The sequence below is a fragment of the Lissotriton vulgaris genome, chromosome 7, assembly GCF_964263255.1.
Source record: "Lissotriton vulgaris chromosome 7, aLisVul1.2, whole genome shotgun sequence".
Lineage (NCBI taxonomy): Eukaryota > Metazoa > Chordata > Amphibia > Caudata > Salamandridae > Lissotriton > Lissotriton vulgaris.
Genome location: NC_141695.1, coordinates 1,339,479,589 through 1,339,496,711, shown reverse-complemented (window position 1 = coordinate 1,339,496,711; position 17,123 = coordinate 1,339,479,589). Strand labels below are relative to the sequence as shown.

The window sequence follows — 17,123 nt, the reverse complement described above, 5'->3', positions numbered from 1 at the left end:
CAGCTGGGCATTTACAGTTCCGGGTTATGCCATTTGGGATGAAGAATGCCCCTGCCACCTTTCAGAGGTTGGTCAACCAGGTGTTGGTTGGGCTGGATGAGTTCAGTGCCGCCTGCCTGGATGACATCGCAGTGTTCAGTGTCACATGGGAAGAACATCTGCGCCACCTCTGGGAAGTGTTGATGGCACTGCGCAAGGCAGGCCTCACAATCAAGGTGAGTAAGTGCCAGATCGGGCAGTGTTCCGTGGTGTATTTGGGACACCAAGTTGGGAGTGGCCAGGTGGCGCCCCTGCAGCCCAAGATTGAGACCATCCTGGTTTGGAACCCCCCAAAACCCAAACTGAGGTGAGAGCCTTTTTAGGACTCACAGGGTACTACAGGAGGTTTGTCAAGGGATATGGCAACATTTTTGCGCCCTTGACAGAGCTGACTTCTAAGAAGAAGCCAAAGAAAGTGATCTGGACTGACACCTGTCAGAAAGCATTTGACACCCTGAAGACTGCCATGTGCACGGCGCCCGTGCTCCTGGCACCCAACTTTTCCAAAGAGTTCCTAGGACAGACAGATGCTTCAGAGCATGGTGTAGGGGCAGTTCTTTCACAGATGACTGAGGAGGGCTTTGACCAACCTGTAGCCTTCATCAGTAGTATGTTACTTCCCCGGGAACAAAGGTGGAGTGCTATTGAGCGAAAAGCATTTGCTGTGGTCTGGGCTAAGACCCTACCTGTTTGGGACTCACTTCCGGGTTCAGACAGACCAGAGGCCCCTCAGATGGTTGATGCAAATGAGAGGTGAGAACCCAAAACTGTTGAGGTGGTCCATCTCCCTACAGGGTATGGACTCCACGGTGGAACATTGCCCTGGCACAGATCAAGCCAATGCTGACGGTCTGTTCAGATTTTTCTGCCTTAGTGATGAGGAACTCCCTGGGGTATGGTAGTTCTCCCCACATTTCAGCTGGAGGGGACACGTGTTAGACCTGGCACCTTGGTGTGAGTCTCCCTTCCACTTTTTGCTGATGTGCCTTATGTGTTTTGCTGGCGTTAGCTGCTCAGGGCACTGTGCCACTGCCAATCAGTGCCACAGTGCAAGTGCTCCCTATGAAAAGTATATATGTGATTGGTTTCCATGATTGGCTTATTTGGTTTACTGTCAGACCCCAGTAAAGTGCACCAGGAGTGCCAGGGCTTGTAAATCCAAATGCTGCTAGTGGGCCTGAAGCACTGGTTGTGCCACCCACAGAAGCAGCCTTGTAAATTATGTCTAGGGTCTGCCATTGCAGAACCTGCGTGTAGTCTGGTACCGTAATGCTGGCTGGGCAAGTGCACACATTTGCCAGCCCCTAAAACTCCCCTTTACTTCATGTGAGTCACCCCTATGGTAGGTTCAAGGGCAGGGTGCATTGTAGGCATAAGGTAGGACAAGCCCTGATGTGTGTGGCATGTCCTAATAGTGAATTACAGCCATTTTCGTTTTTCACTATTGGAAGACTACCTGTTCTCATAGGCCAGAATGGGCTGCTGGAATTGTTACACTCTATAATCCTAGGAGGCTCAGGGAACATGGTAGAAAGTCAAGTTTGGTATGCCTGAACTCAGCATAATTAAATACATCTTTTAGTAAAGTTTATTTTAATATCCCCTGTTTGCAAACACCACTTTTAGAAAGTTGGTGTTTGCTTGCCTAACCATTTCAGCCCGCCTCTGCTAGGATGTGTATCTGCTGTCTGGTGTCTGTCTGTGACAGGGCTGGGCTGCCAGGTGGTGAATAGAGAGATTACACCAGGATGGGTGGGAGGAGTGCCCCTTGACTCTGAATAGGGCTGTGCTCTGCCACCACAATGCTGGCTCCAACTCCTGAGGAGCGTCTGATGTCTCTGCCCTGCAACCTGAGTCTCCAAAACAAAGTGCTTCAAAACCGGGTTGAACTAGGCACAGGCCCCCTGGCCTGTTTACGCCAAGAAGAACCTCTGCCCGACAAGAAGGACCTGGAAAAGCTGCATGGAGGAGTACTGTCTCTAACCTGGGAGACTGGCCTGCGGTGGGTGCCTTGCTGCAAGAATGAGAGGAAAAGACTGAAGTGACTTTTTATTCAACTTGTGCATCTTTAAAAACGATCTCCAAGGGCTTGTGTGTGAGCTTGCCCCCTGACCCGAGCCCCAGGACCATTGGGCTCCAGCAACCTGGGAGAGGAGCTGAAACTGCTGTCTTTCCCGCCGCAATGAAGCAGGGGGCCGTGTGCGCCTCATGGAGAATCACCGCGCACTCTGAGGACCCGTGCACAGCTGTCTGCCCCTAACAACGAAACTACTTGGCCCCCTACGAGCCGTAGCTCGCAACGTGACGACAGGACTCGCCCGGCCCGAGCAACGTGACTTCTTGGCCCTACGAGCCGTAGCTCGCAACGTGAAGGCAGGACTCGCCCGGCCTGAGCAACACAATTTCTTGCCCCTGTGAGAAGTTGGCCTGATATATGATGCTCACTAGTTCTAGTAATCACCTTGTATCAGTCCAAACAAGCCTTATGGTGATTGGTTGTAAGTCAACCTTATAGACCAGCTATCCTAATGGTAGCATGGACAAAGCAGTCTTAGGCTAAACTCTTTTGGCATGTGAAGCCAGCTGTTTTACCACATATAACCCCTTGAATACCAAGTGAAAGGACACCACACAGGTTGTTATGAAAATAAACAATATATTTATTAATAACAAACACCTCTGAACTCTTTATGTGATCAGAGGGCTAAGCACATGACAAGACTCTTAGGAAAAATACGTTTAAGTTGCACGAATTACAATGGTGCCCTAGGGGCACAACAAACCATATACTAAACAAGTGGTATAAGGAAATCGATAGAAGGAATGGAGCTGTCCAGAGGCTGTAGGATCGCTGGGACTACACTACCCTAACTTTAGGTAAGTAATAGGAGGCCCACGGGACGCGTGTGCAGAGTGTGAACTCACGCGCGAGATGCGTAACAAAGTCAACGGACAGTACAAATTACGAAAAGGTAAGTATTAGACAGTTCCGACTAGCTAGGACTAAAACGACTGGAAATCTGGACACTAGGAGAGTCAATCTACCCTTGAGCACCGAAATGCTCTCGTTACCTCACCCACGGGCTGCGGGTGCATAGGTGTGAAAGTGTGTCGGGTTTCCGCGTTGAAGTCAATGGAGCCTTGAAGAAAGGTGCTGCAGGCGACCAGGAGGAAGCTGTCCGGAGTGATTCAAGGGTGGATCAAGGCAGATGAAGACCTGAAAGCAGAGGGGACAATGTTCAAAGTCACTAGCCAGTGACTGGAGTGGAACCAGGAAGGAACCAGATGCTGTTGTCGCGATCAGGTGAAGAGTGGATGCTTGACTCTGCAGCCACGTGGACCAGGAGGTGTCTTCGATGACCAGGATGGAGGTGTGAGAAGTTGGCCCGATATGCAACGTTCGCTATTCTAGCGACCGCTATGTATCGTTCCAACGTCCCTTATGGTGTTTGGTTGTAAGTCAACCTATAGACCAGCTATCCTAGTAGCGTGGATACGAGCAGTCTAAGGCTAAAGACTCGAGAGGGCGCGTTAAGCCAGCTGTTTACCACACATGTACCCCTTGAACACCCAGTGAAAGGACACCCCACAAGTGTTATGAAAATAAACCGTATTTATTAAGAATCACAACAGCCCTGTTCTCTTTATGAGGACAGGGTACTAAGCACAAACCAAATCTCTTTAGCAAATACTTCAAGTGCACAATAAAAACAAGTGTCCGAGGACACGGAAAGGTTAAGGTCTCGGGCGGACCCGATAAGGCAAGTCGGAAGCGAGGGACTCGGGACCCTAGAGTAAGGAGGCTATGCAGGCACCGAAATGCCGAGTTACCTAGCCACTAGGGCTGCGGCTGCACAAGTCTTACAGGCGTCGGGGTCTTCGCTGACGAGCCAGGAGCCGGAAGGAAGGAGTTGCTGGCCGGCGACCAGTGCTGAATAGTTCGTAGAGATCCAAGCCTGGATCGGAGATTGATGGAACCTGAAAGCAGAGGGGACCAAGTTCGTACTACTAGCCAGTAGTCAGAGGGTACCAGGAAGGCACCGGTTGGCCGTCACCTCGACCAGGTGAGTGGGCGACGCTAGGCTCTGCAGTCTCACAGACCAGGAGGCGTTGTCGGCGACCACGGTGGAGGTGCGAGCTGTCCCACGAAGGATGATGCTGTCGGCGTCGCTGGGCCCAGGATGGGGCAACAAGCCTTGGTAGATCTCAGGGCCACGTGGTGGGCCTAAGATGGCGTCTCGAGTGGACCAGGAGGGTCCGGGATGCTTCTCGCAAAGATGGAAGCAAGGGCCAGTCTGGAGCAACCAGACCAGCAGTGATGATTCTCGGATGTCGTCACAGAAGGGCACAAGCCAGCGGCTAGTGACCAGACAACAGGCTGAGCAGCGAGCAGAAGGGCCCCACGCAGATCGTGGAGATGCTGGGAGACTGTACTTCGGTGCTGGAGCGGCTCAGGGTCGGGGCTTCTCGGACCCCAGAGCACTCACCAGAGAGTTACCTCGATGGTCGTGCTGGTTTTTAAGAGCGTGCAGGTTCTGATGATGGCCGGTCCCTCGAGGTCTCGTCGCACCCACAGATCACAGCTGAGCTGATGACGTGGGTAGAGGTCAGAGGTGCCAGGGAAGCCGGTTCTCGTCGAGCTGGGCCGTCGGATTCCTTGAGGAAGGACTTACAGCAAACCGCAGGGTTCTTAGTTGGTGCCCGCTGATGCAGGGTGACTACTCCTTAGTCACAAGGGAGAATCTTGAGAAGAGTCTTGAATGTCCTTTCGTAGAAAGTAGTTCTTGAATCAAAGATGATCTAATTTGGAAGGGTCCCCGCTCCGGTCTTTATTCTAAAGAAAGGGGTGGGTACATGACTAGGTCCTGCCCTAAGGGTGGGACCAGGAAGGGGGGTAGTTACACCCCTCTCCCCTGCCGGGCTTTCCCCAGGCCAGGGCTGTCGCCCCTGGAACTGGTTCTAACCGGCAGATGCGCAGTGAGCACCGAGGTGCCACTCCGCAGTCACCTTCTCGCCAAAGCCCTACCTACCCAGAATACACAAACCCTGTCTGGGACGGTGCGAACACCGCCCTTGACAGGAAACCCTTTGTCCAAGTGCTCCTCGCTGGAAGGACTCCCAGCAGCAGGAGGTCAGACTCGTGTCTGTGGTGGCAGCATCCATTTTGTGGAGCTGAGGCTTCAGTTAACTTTAACCGGGGTTCACAGTTACGTACATGTCGTGTCCCTCTAGAAGGGTGGGATGCTAACCTCATCGCCAGAATTGGTGAGAGGGGAGCACCCCGATTCGTATGACACCTTACTCGACATGCCTTGATAGCGCGACACCGGAGTTACCGATATGGTACGCGTTATCATGGAACAGCTATTGGGTCTTGATTCCGCAAGCTGCAACCGGGCTCGGCTCGGGCCTGAACCTAGCTCACACGAGCCCACGCACTCTGCCTTCAGGATTGTTAAGGCCTGCCATAGGAGTGACTGATAGGAACTCGGGTGTCCATTGTATGGTTAGATATAGAGCTACTATACCTAAAGCAAAGTGTGATTACACGACTTCGCCCCAGCTGTCATGCAGCCAGTTGTGTCAAATTTAGGAGGCCAGCCAGGGGTGGCATAATACATGCTGCAGCCCCTGGCGGCCCTGGGTACACCTATGCCCTGCGTTACGGGGTCTGATAAGGTGGCCCAGTACCAATTGGCAAATGCACCTAGGGTACATATCGTAATTTAGAAAGAGAACAGCCAGGCTGTGGGTCTGATTAGCAGGCCCACGGCCAGAGAAAGTCGTAAACCAGTGAAACAAAAGCAAAAAAATCTGGGTGATCATAGGATTGCAGACCCTACTCTCCTACATGACCCCCCCCCAAACGTCGGAACAATAAGCTAACCTTGACCAGGTGAGTCTTCTTGTTCTAAGTGGAAATATCTGGAGAGCCCATCGGCATTGCCATGATCAGTACCAGGTCTATGTTCCACTGTAAAGTCCATCCCCTGTAGGGAAATGGACCACCTAAGCAGTTTGGGGTTTTCACCCTTCATCTGATTTAGCCACAAGAGGGGCTTATGGTCGGTCTGAATTTTGAAGTGAGTGCCAAACAAGTATGGCCTCAGCTTCTTCAGGGCCCAAACCACAGCAAAGGCCTCCCTCTCAATAGCTGACCAATTCTTCTCTCTAGGGGTCAGCCTTCTGCTTATAAAAGCAATGGGCTGGTCTTGACCATCGAAATTCAGTTGAGAAAGAACAGCTCCCACACCCAACTCAGAAGCATCTGTTTGGACAATGAATGGTTTGAAGTAGTCCGGACTCTTGAGGATAGGCGCCGTGCACATGGCCTGCTTTAGGTCATCGAATGCTTTTTGACAGCTCGCTGTCCACTGAACTTTTTTTGGCCTTTTCTTACTTGTCAGCTCGTATAATGGTGTCACAATTGAACCATAGTTCCTGACAAACTTCCTATAGTAACCAGTCAGGCCCAAGAAAGCTCGAACCTGAGTCTGGGTGGTTGGAGGAGCCCAGTCCCTGATTGACTGTATCTTGCTCTCCAGTGGCTGAACCTGACCTCCACCTACAAGGTGGCCCAGGTATACAACCTGTGTCTGCCCTATCTGGCACTTGGTGGCCTTGATAGTGAGACCTGCTGCTTGCAGTGCCTCTAACGTCTTCCGCAGGTGGACCAGGTGATCCTCCCAGGTGGAGCTAAAGACAGCAATATCGTCAAGATACGCCGCACAGAAGTCATCCAGCCCAGTAAGGACTTGATTCACCAACCGTTGGAAGGTGGCAGGTGCATTTTTCAGACCAAAGGGCATCACCACGAACTGATAATGCCCACCAGGGGTTGAAAATGCGGTTTTAGGCTTGGCGTCCTCAGCTAACCTGATTTGCCAATACCCAGCTGTCAGGTCAAACGTACTTAAGTAGTTGGCCGAAGCCAATCTATCGATAAGCTCGTCTGCCCTTGGTATTGGGTGGGCGTCAGTCTTAGTGACTGCATTGAGACCCCTGTAGTCTACGCAAAACCTCATCTCTCTCTTACCACCCTGGGTGTGAGGTTTCGGCACTAGAACTACGGGACTAGCCCAAGGGCTATCCGAGGGTTCAATGACTCCCAGCTCCAACATTTTCTGCACTTCACTCTTGATGCAGTCTCTAACGTGATCAGGCTGCCTGTAGATTTTACTCTTGACGGGCAAGCTGTCACCAGTGTCAACCTCATGGGTGCACCAATCGGTCTGACCGGGTGTTAGAAAAAACATATGTCTGAACGACTGAAGAACCTGTTTACAGTCGCTCTGTTGATGTTCGGAGAGGTTGCCACAAAAGACAACACCATCTACCGAGCCATCGTCAGGATTCTGAGTGAGCAGGTCGGGGAGAGGGTCACTCTCCTCTTCCTGTCCCTCATCTAGGGCCATGAGCAAACTCATGTCCTTCCTGTCGACATATGCTTTTAGCCTGTTGACATGAAGCACCCTGTGGGGGCTCCGGGGAGTTCCCAGGTCGACCAGGTAGGTGACCTCTCCCTTTTTCTCCAGGATGGTGTAGGGCCCGGACCATTTGTCCTTGAGTGCTGCTGGGGCCACTGGCTCCAACACCCACACCTTCTGTCCGGGCTGGTAAACAGTCAAGACAGCCTTTTGGTCATGCCAAGCTTTTTGGAGTTCTTGGCTGGCCTTAAGGTTTTCAGATGCTCTTTCCATGTATTCAGCCATCCGCGAGCGGAGGCCGAGCACATAGTCCACTATGTTGGCTGCAGGCTTTTTGAGAGGTCTCTCCCATCCTTCCTTCACCAAACACAGGGGTCCCCTTACAGGATGCCCGTACAAAAGTTCAAAAGGGCTGTAGCCAACCCCCTTCTGCGGGACTTCTCTGTAGGCGAACAAGAGGCAGGGGATCAGGACGTCCCATCTACGCCGAAGCTTTTCCGGTAGTCCATGAATCATCCCTTTTAGGGTCCTGTTGAATCTCTCAACAAGCCCATTGCATTGTGGATGATAGGGTGTAGTGAACTTGTAGTTAACACCACATTCCTTCCACATAGCAGTTAAGTAGCTCGACATAAAGTTTGCACCTCTGTCGGAGACGACCTCCTTAGGGAAGCCCACTCTGGAGAACACTCCAACTAGGGCTCTTGCCACAACAGGTGCTGTAGTGGTCCTAAGGGGAATAGCTTCAGGATACCTGGTGGCATGATCCACTACCACCAGTATAAACTTGTGCCCTGATGCTGTAGGTGGTTCCATGGGACCGACGATGTCGATCCCCACCCGTTCAAAGGGCACCCCCACCACAGGCATTGGTATAAGGGGGGCCTTTGTCGTGCCACCTGACTTACCACTGGCTTGGCAAGTGACACAGGAGCGGCAAAACTCCTTGGTATCTTCGTTCATGTGAGGCCAGTGAAAGTGTGAGACAAGCCTGTCCCACGTTTTCGTCTGGCCTAAGTGACCTGCTAAGGGAATCTCGTGGGCCAAGGTAAGTAGGAAACCACGCTGAGACAAGGGTACGACCAGCCTCCTGGTCATGCCAGGCTTGGGGTCTCTTGATTCAGTGTACAGGAGTCCATCTTCCCAGTATACCTTGTGGGTACCTGTGGCGTTCCCAGCAGCCTCAGCAGCAGCCTGCTGTCTGAGGGGTTCAAGAGAAGGGCAGTCTAACTGGTCCTTCCCCAGGTCTTCCCTTGAGGGTCCCCCCGAACCCAAGAATTCAACTTGATCAAGTTCGAATTCCCTAGGCTCAGTTTCCCTCAATTCCTGTAGGTCAGCCTCCTCTGAGACTTGATCCTCGACCTGGGGCAAGGGGGAAGGCGCAGCCTTAACCCTACTGCTCTTTTTCTTGGGAGGTGTCTGGTCCGTTGTTCCAGGATCCAGCACCGGTTCAGTGGGGCATTTCCTGACCTGTGACCTAGTCACAGCGAACACATGTGCTGGCAAACCTAACATTTCCATGTGAGTCCGGTGCTCCACTTCTGACCATTGTGACGACTCCAAATCATTGCCCAACAAACAATCCACTGGGAGGTCTGGACTAACTACAACCTTCTTTTGGCCAGTTACCCCTCCCCAGGAGAAAGCTACAATTGCCATACTGTGATTGGTAGTGACATTGCTTGCATTGGTCACCAGGAATTCTGTACCTGGCATGATCTGTCCAGGGTCCACAAAGTTAGGCGTCACCATGGTGACGCTGGCACAAGTGTCCCTATAGGCCTGAGCCATCTTTCCATTTATGAAAGGCGTCTGTCGGTATTTGCCCAAAGTATTGGGGCTTACGTCAGGGGATACGTCCGCGTCCCCTGTACTGACAAGGACAGCCTGAGTGAGTGTGCCAACTAAGTTGTCACGCCCCTCAGAACCCAGGGTTAACCCTACTAAACCCTTGGGAGGCGCACTACCACTGCTGACTGTACTAGGGGGCACAGGTGCCTTAGGGGCTGCAGTGGCAGGAGTCTGCCCTCCTCCTTTCTTGGTGCACTCACTAAACCAGTGAGATTTACTTTTACAGTACTGGCACCATCTTTTGGAGTGGCCTTCTTTCTTCTTTTGGGGAGCCTGACCCCCACCCTCTTTGGGTTGTTGGGGACCTGTCGAAGACTTCTGGTCATTTTGTTCCCCTTTAGAATCTTTACCCTTCTGGTCTGCTTTCCTCTGACCACCTTGATTCTGGCCCTGGTTCTGTTTAACTCTTGTACGAACCCATCTGTCTGCCTTCTTTCCCAATTCTTGGGGAGAGGTCAGATCCGAGTCGACAAGATGCTGATGCAACAACTGGTTCTGACAATTGTTTAAAATTTGTTCTCTCATCATCAAATTATACAATCCTTGATAATCAGTAACCTTACTGCCCAGCAACCAGCCCTCAAAAGCCTTAGTGGCACAATCGACAAAATCAGACCAATCTTGAGACTGCGTTTTCTGGGTATCCCTGAACAGCACCCTGTACTGCTCAGTGGTTAGGCCGAACCCTTCAACGAGTGTATTTTTCAAGATTTGGTAATTGTTAGCATCCTCCACCCTTGTGGTGAGGAGCTTGTCTCTTCCTTTACCTTCAAAGGAGAGCCACAAGATAGCTGCCCACTGACTCTGGGGAACACCCTGCACAGTGCAGGCCCTCTCCAAAGCAGTAATCCATTTGTGGATGTCGTCCCCTTGTTTAAAGGGGGGCACTATCTTACCAAGGTGTTTCGTATCGAAACTCTTTTCCCTATTACTAGGTACATTGCTGCCACCAGTGGGGACTGCCCCACTTAACTGTTGCTCTCTAGCAAAGGCAAGCCTCTCTTTGGCCAGGGCAAGTTCTTCCCTTTCGATCCTCAGATTAGCTGCCCTTTCCTTAGCTTCGTACACTCTCCTCTGAGGGGACGTCATCCCTCTTTGAGAAGAGTTGTGAGAGCCATTGGTTTGAAGGGATCTGCCAGAGTCTCTTGACAGAGATCGGGCTCGTCCATTCCCAATGTTAAGCTGACCTGATAGTGGCCCCAGGGGTCCCCCAGTACCGCTATCATGTTTGCTTAAGTTGGACCTGCTTAGTCTGACGACTTCTACCTGTCCCTTATCTGCCTCATCCCCAGAGAGATCCTCATCCTCATCCTCCTCCACATCTTCGTTCTCAGTTGCGAGGTGGATGAGGTCAGGATCGTCTCGGGTTCCCTCGAGGGGAGGCATGTCTCCTTCTGGATTAGAAGAGCTACGAAGTTTCTCAGCTCTTCTGGCATCATAAGTCTCCAAGAGACCAATCAGAAAGGACGTTGTGGGGTTAGACCCCTGCTGAATCTTCCTGGAGTGACACAGTCGTCTTAACTCCTTGAAGCTCAGCACAGTATATGCTGAAGGGATGACCTGTGGAGGGTCAACTGACACAAGGGGAGACCCAGAGTTTCCTCCTTTGTCCGACATACTGCTTCTAGTGTGGTGTAAGTGATGCACCTACCTACACTACGTGTTTACCTACTGTACCCTTGCTAAGAGTTGTAGCCAAGGTGTGCTAAGCCTTGAGGAGCTACAACAGCTGGTTCAGTAGAACTCAGAGTATTCTAAGCTTTTAGTTATATGTACTAACAGTACTTGTGCGATCTTTCAACAAGATATTCTTAGGATACGTGTGGCAAAACAACAGCAAGCTCAAATCCCAACCGCTGCCACCAATGTGAGAAGTTGGCCCGATATGCAACGTTCGCTATTCTAGCGACCGCTATGTATCGTTCCAACGTCCCTTATGGTGTTTGGTTGTAAGTCAACCTATAGACCAGCTATCCTAGTAGCGTGGATACGAGCAGTCTAAGACTAAAGACTCGAGAGGGCGCGTTAAGCCAGCTGTTTACCACACATGTACCCCTTGAACACCCAGTGAAAGGACACCCCACAAGTGTTATGAAAATAAACAGTATTTATTAAGAATCACAACAGCCCTGTTCTCTTTATGAGGACAGGGTACTAAGCACAAACCAAATCTCTTTAGCAAATACTTCAAGTGCACAATAAAAACAAGTGTCCGAGGACACGGAAAGGTTAAGGTCTCGGGCGGACCCGATAAGGCAAGTCGGAAGCGAGGGACTCGGGACCCTAGAGTAAGGAGGCTATGCAGGCACCGAAATGCCGAGTTACCTAGCCACGAGGGCTGCGGCTGCACAAGTCTTACAGGCGTCGGGGTCTTCGCTGACGAGCCAGGAGCCGGAAGGAAGGAGTTGCTGGCCGGCGACCAGTGCTGAATAGTTCGTAGAGATCCAAGCCTGGATCGGAGATTGATGGAACCTGAAAGCAGAGGGGACCAAGTTCGTACTACTAGCCAGTAGTCAGAGGGTACCAGGAAGGCACCGGTTGGCCGTCACCTCGACCAGGTGAGTGGGCGACGCTAGGCTCTGCAGTCTCACAGACCAGGAGGCGTTGTCGGCGACCACGGTGGAGGTGCGAGCTGTCCCACGAAGGATGATGCTGTCGGCGTCGCTGGGCCCAGGATGGGGCAACAAGCCTTGGCAGATCTCAGGGCCACGTGGTGGGCCTAAGATGGCGTCTCGAGTGGACCAGGAGGGTCCGGGGTGCTTCTCGCAAAGATGGAAGCAAGGGCCAGTCTGGAGCAACCAGACCAGCAGTGATGATTCTCGGATGTCGTCACAGAAGGGCACAAGCCAGCGGCTAGTGACCAGACAACAGGCTGAGCAGCGAGCAGAAGGGCCCCACGCAGATCGTGGAGATGCTGGGAGACTGTACTTCGGTGCTGGAGCGGCTCAGGGTCGGGGCTTCTCGGACCCCAGAGCACTCACCAGAGAGTTACCTCGATGGTCGTGCTGGTTTTTAAGAGCGTGCAGGTTCTGATGATGGCCGGTCCCTCGAGGTCTCGTCGCACCCACAGATCACAGCTGAGCTGATGACGTGGGTAGAGGTCAGAGGTGCCAGGGAAGCCGGTTCTCGTCGAGCTGGGCCGTCGGATTCCTTGAGGAAGGACTTACAGCAAACCGCAGGGTTCTTAGTTGGTGCCCGCTGATGCAGGGTGACTACTCCTTAGTCACAAGGGAGAATCTTGAGAAGAGTCTTGAATGTCCTTTCGTAGAAAGTAGTTCTTGAATCAAAGATGATCTAATTTGGAAGGGTCCCCGCTCCGGTCTTTATTCTAAAGAAAGGGGTGGGTACATGACTAGGTCCTGCCCTAAGGGTGGGACCAGGAAGGGGGGTAGTTACACCCCTCTCCCCTGCCGGGCTTTCCCCAGGCCAGGGCTGTCGCCCCTGGAACTGGTTCTAACCGGCAGATGCGCAGTGAGCACCGGGGTGCCACTCCGCAGTCACCTTCTCGCCAAAGCCCTACCTACCCAGAATACACAAACCCTGTCTGGGACGGTGCGAACACCGCCCTTGACAGGAAACCCTTTGTCCAAGTGCTCCTCGCTGGAAGGACTCCCAGCAGCAGGAGGTCAGACTCGTGTCTGTGGTGGCAGCATCCATTTTGTGGAGCTGAGGCTTCAGTTAACTTTAACCGGGGTTCACAGTTACGTACATGTCGTGTCCCTCTAGAAGGGTGGGATGCTAACCTCATCGCCAGAATTGGTGAGAGGGGAGCACCCCGATTCGTATGACACCTTACTCGACATGCCTTGATAGCGCGACACCGGAGTTACCGATATGGTACGCGTTATCATGGAACAGCTATTGGGTCTTGATTCCGCAAGCTGCAACCGGGCTCGGCTCGGGCCTGAACCTAGCTCACACGAGCCCCCGCACTCTGCCTTCAGGATTGTTAAGGCCTGCCATAGGAGTGACTGATAGGAACTCGGGTGTCCATTGTATGGTTAGATATAGAGCTACTATACCTAAAGCAAAGTGTGATTACACGACTTCGCCCCAGCTGTCATGCAGCCAGTTGTGTCAAATTTAGGAGGCCAGCCAGGGGTGGCATAATACATGCTGCAGCCCCTGGCGGCCCTGGGTACACCTATGCCCTGCGTTACGGGGTCTGATAAGGTGGCCCAGTACCAATTGGCAAATGCACCTAGGGTACATATCGTAATTTAGAAAGAGAACAGCCAGGCTGTGGGTCTGATTAGCAGGCCCACGGCCAGAGAAAGTCGTAAACCAGTGAAACAAAAGCAAAAAAATCTGGGTGATCATAGGATTGCAGACCCTACTCTCCTACAGGAGGCACGAGCTGTCCCACGCAGGCTCTCAAGCAAACAAGCAAAAGGGCCCCACGCAAATATCGTGGATGCTGGAGGGCTGATCTTCTGTGCAGGAGCTGCTCAGGGCTGGGGCTTCTCAATCCCCGAAGCACTTCGTCGAGGATGCCTCTGAAGTCTTGCTGGAAGAGAAGTGCAGTTTCTCCAAGATGGCCGGTCCCACGTGTCTCGTCGCACCCACGGATCTCAGCTGTGCTGCAGATGTGAGCTGAGGTCGGAGAGGTCTGGAAGTCCGGGTCTCGTCGGGCTCTGAAGTCTGGATCCACTCGGGAAGACGACAAAGTGAACCTCTGGAACGCTTGATGGTACCTGCTTGTGCAGGGTGGTCACTCCTTGACCACAAAGGAGATTTCTTCAGTCTTCTGTGGAGCAGAACGTCGAAATCCAGAGTTTCTTTTTGTAGTTTCAAATCAGGATTAATCTAATTTGGAATGGGATGAGTTCCTACCTTTATTCTCCTAAAGGGGGCTGTACTATGACTAGGTCCCTCCTATGGGTGGGACCAGGAAGGGGGGTGGTTACACCCCCTATCCTTTGTCCGGTTTCGTGCCAGAGCTAGGGCTGGAGTGCCCCAGCAACTGGTTTGAACCGGGGTATGCACAGGGACACCTTGTGTGCCTCAGGCATGTCTCTTTCCTTTCAGGCCTGTCCTACCCAATACACAAAATCCTGTCTGGGGTGGTGCTAGCACCTCCTAAGGCAGGAAACCCTTTGTACAGGCCTCCCTCGCTGGAAGGACTCCCAGCAGCAGGAGGTCAGACTTGTGTCTGTGGTGGCAGCATCCATTTTGTGATGCTGAGGCTCGAGTTAACTTTAACCGGGGTTCACAGTTACATACATGTTGTGTCCCTCTAAGAGGGTGGAATGCTACCCCCGTCGCCAGAATTGGCAAGGGGGTAGTATTCCAATTCGTATGACACCTTACTTGACATGTTTTGATAATGCTATGCCAAAGTTAGCAATAACCGCGAGGATTATAATGCACTTAAGAGTATATGGTATAACGTTATCATGGAAACAGCTAAAGAACTTGGTTCCGAAAGCTGCAGACAGGCTCAGCTCACGGTAGAGCACCATCTCACATAATTCCAAGCACTCTGCCTCCAGGATTGTTAAGGCCTGCCATAGGAGTGACTTACAGGAGTATATGTGTCCATTTTAGGTTTAGATATAGGTATACTATATCTAAAGCAAAGGGTGATTACACCACCTTGCCCCAGCTGATTGATCAGCCAGTTGTGTCAGATTTGGATGGCCAGCCAGGGGTGGCATAATACATGCTGCAGCCCCTGGTAGGCCTTGGGTGCACTTATGCCCTGGGTACCTATGGTACACTGTACAAGGACTTACAAGAGTGAACCAATACCAATTGGTAAATGCACCTAAAGTACATGGATGTCAATTTAGAGAGAGAACAGCTAGGCTGTGGGTCTGATTAGCAGGCCCACAGCCAGGGAAAGTCGTAAACCAGTGAAGCAAAAAGCAAAAATCTGGGGTGACCATAGTATTGCAGACCCTACTCTCCTACAGCCCCCTTCTAGCCGTAGCTCTCAACGTGAAGACCGGAGTCTGCTATGCTCACTGGCTTTGGCCCTTCGCGCCGTCCTGTTCCCCCGCACCCTGCTTCTGACATCGACCGGCTGCAGCTCTTGCAGGCTCATCCCGGCGGGTACGTCTCACTCAAATCGGAGCATACTGCCAGCATCAGTCTGCGCTTAAAGGATCATCCCGGCGGGTACGTCTCGCTCAAATCGGAGCGTACCGCCAGCATCGCACTGCACTGGAAAGAACATCCCGGCATCCGCTGCCCAAGTACGGCGCGTACGCCACAACGAGCAGCCCCCGCACCACGTAAAGCCCCGTCTCCTCCAGTAACGCGACTTTGGGCCCATACGAGCCGTAGCTCGCAACACGAAGGAAGACAACGCCGCATGTAACGCTTGGAGCTAGCTCAACGCCGCGTCCGTGACAACCCCAGATACTTTGTACGATTCGTCCTCTGCAATTGAAGCGCTTCGGACCCGAGTGTCCGCTTCGCGCCTTTGACTCTGTAGCTGCATTTTATCCCCGCAGGGTCAATCTAAAGGGCCCGACTCGCACAGACTATTTAAACCAAGCATTTTTAAGAACTCTTTTTGCACAGACAGTATTGTGGCCTAATTGAAAACGTTAGATGGGTCTTGTGTTAAGCCTTATATAAATACTTATTTTTGATATAAATCCAGAGTGGTGTCCATCTGTGGTGTGTCATGTTATCACTGTATATTGTCATGAATGCTTAACCCATAATGCTCTGAGGTTTAGCCTTGTCTGCTCGCGCCACGCAGAGGGTGAGCAGGGGTTCTTTTTAAGAGTAAGTCTTTTGCCCTGACTAGAGGAGAGAGTCCCTGTTTGTCACAAGTACTCACCTGTGCCAACCCGAGACCCCCAATTCTAACAGGAACTTTGAAGTTTCTGGATTCAGTCCCCCGGACTATTCTACAGGTGAGGAATCTGCTGGTACATAGCATATCCACCAGAAAGATCGCTACTGCAGGTAATTAACTTTTGCTTCTAGTCACTCCTCTTTATTACAGTGCATTAAATTGCAGTGTGTTGCTATGTTTTCATAATCTTTGGTTTACTTTAAAATGTATTTGCAGTGCTCTTTATTCCCATAGCACAATATGAAAGTTGAAATTCCCAGGTTACGGTGCACTTCTGCCGTGTCATATGATACTAAACGTGTCATCCTCCAGTTACAGCACTTCCTCTGTTTTTTTCTTCCAGGAATGGAGAGAAATCTTCAACCTGCTCCCCCCTCTCCTCTCGCTCGACCTTTTCCTGCTCCTTCATCTCCCAATCCGTCTGCTCCTTCTCAAGGTAAGATGCTCCTCTTTTGATATGTTTTCCAAATTGCTCTGTTTTTTCCGAACTGTCAAATAATTGTGGTGTTTTAGTACAACCAATGCTGTCCGTAATACTACGATTGTAGATGTTGCGAACCTGTGTATGCTGTTCCTCTTGGATGTCTGTACAGTCATTGATATGGTGGAGTATCCACTACACCTGCACTGATTGGAAAAGGTGATGGAATCACTGTGCCAGCCTTACAGTGCTTTCAATACGTTCTATGGGGCTGAACGCGCGTTTTTACTGTCAGTCCTTTTCAACTTCTTCAGTTCTAGAGAATTGTGGAGTCCCTCAAGGGTTGTTCTCTGTACGTAAAAAATGTTTTTAATATGTACTTGTTCCCACTAATCAATTTGATCTCTTGCTTCAGTCGAAGGTGTCAGCAGCCAGATTTACATCTCCGGTGACTAGTAATTGATCCCATAATTTGACACTCAGGCACTGTGGATGAAAGGGAGCTGGTTGCTATCAAATACAAATACAAGCTTGCTGTGTATGACATCAAATCACTCTCTGAGATACTGGCTTC

At 51.5% G+C, this 17,123-nt stretch overlaps 1 long non-coding RNA gene across 1 annotated transcript in view; it reads left to right on the top strand.

Annotated features, from left to right (window-relative positions):
* LOC147703650 (uncharacterized) overlaps positions 1-17,123 on the top strand; it is a 1,357,299-nt gene that overhangs the window by 326,415 nt on the left and 1,013,761 nt on the right. The window contains exon 3 of the long non-coding RNA XR_015297375.1: positions 16,472-16,564. This is a non-coding gene — a long non-coding RNA (uncharacterized LOC147703650). The remainder of the gene's footprint in view (positions 1-16,471; positions 16,565-17,123) is intronic.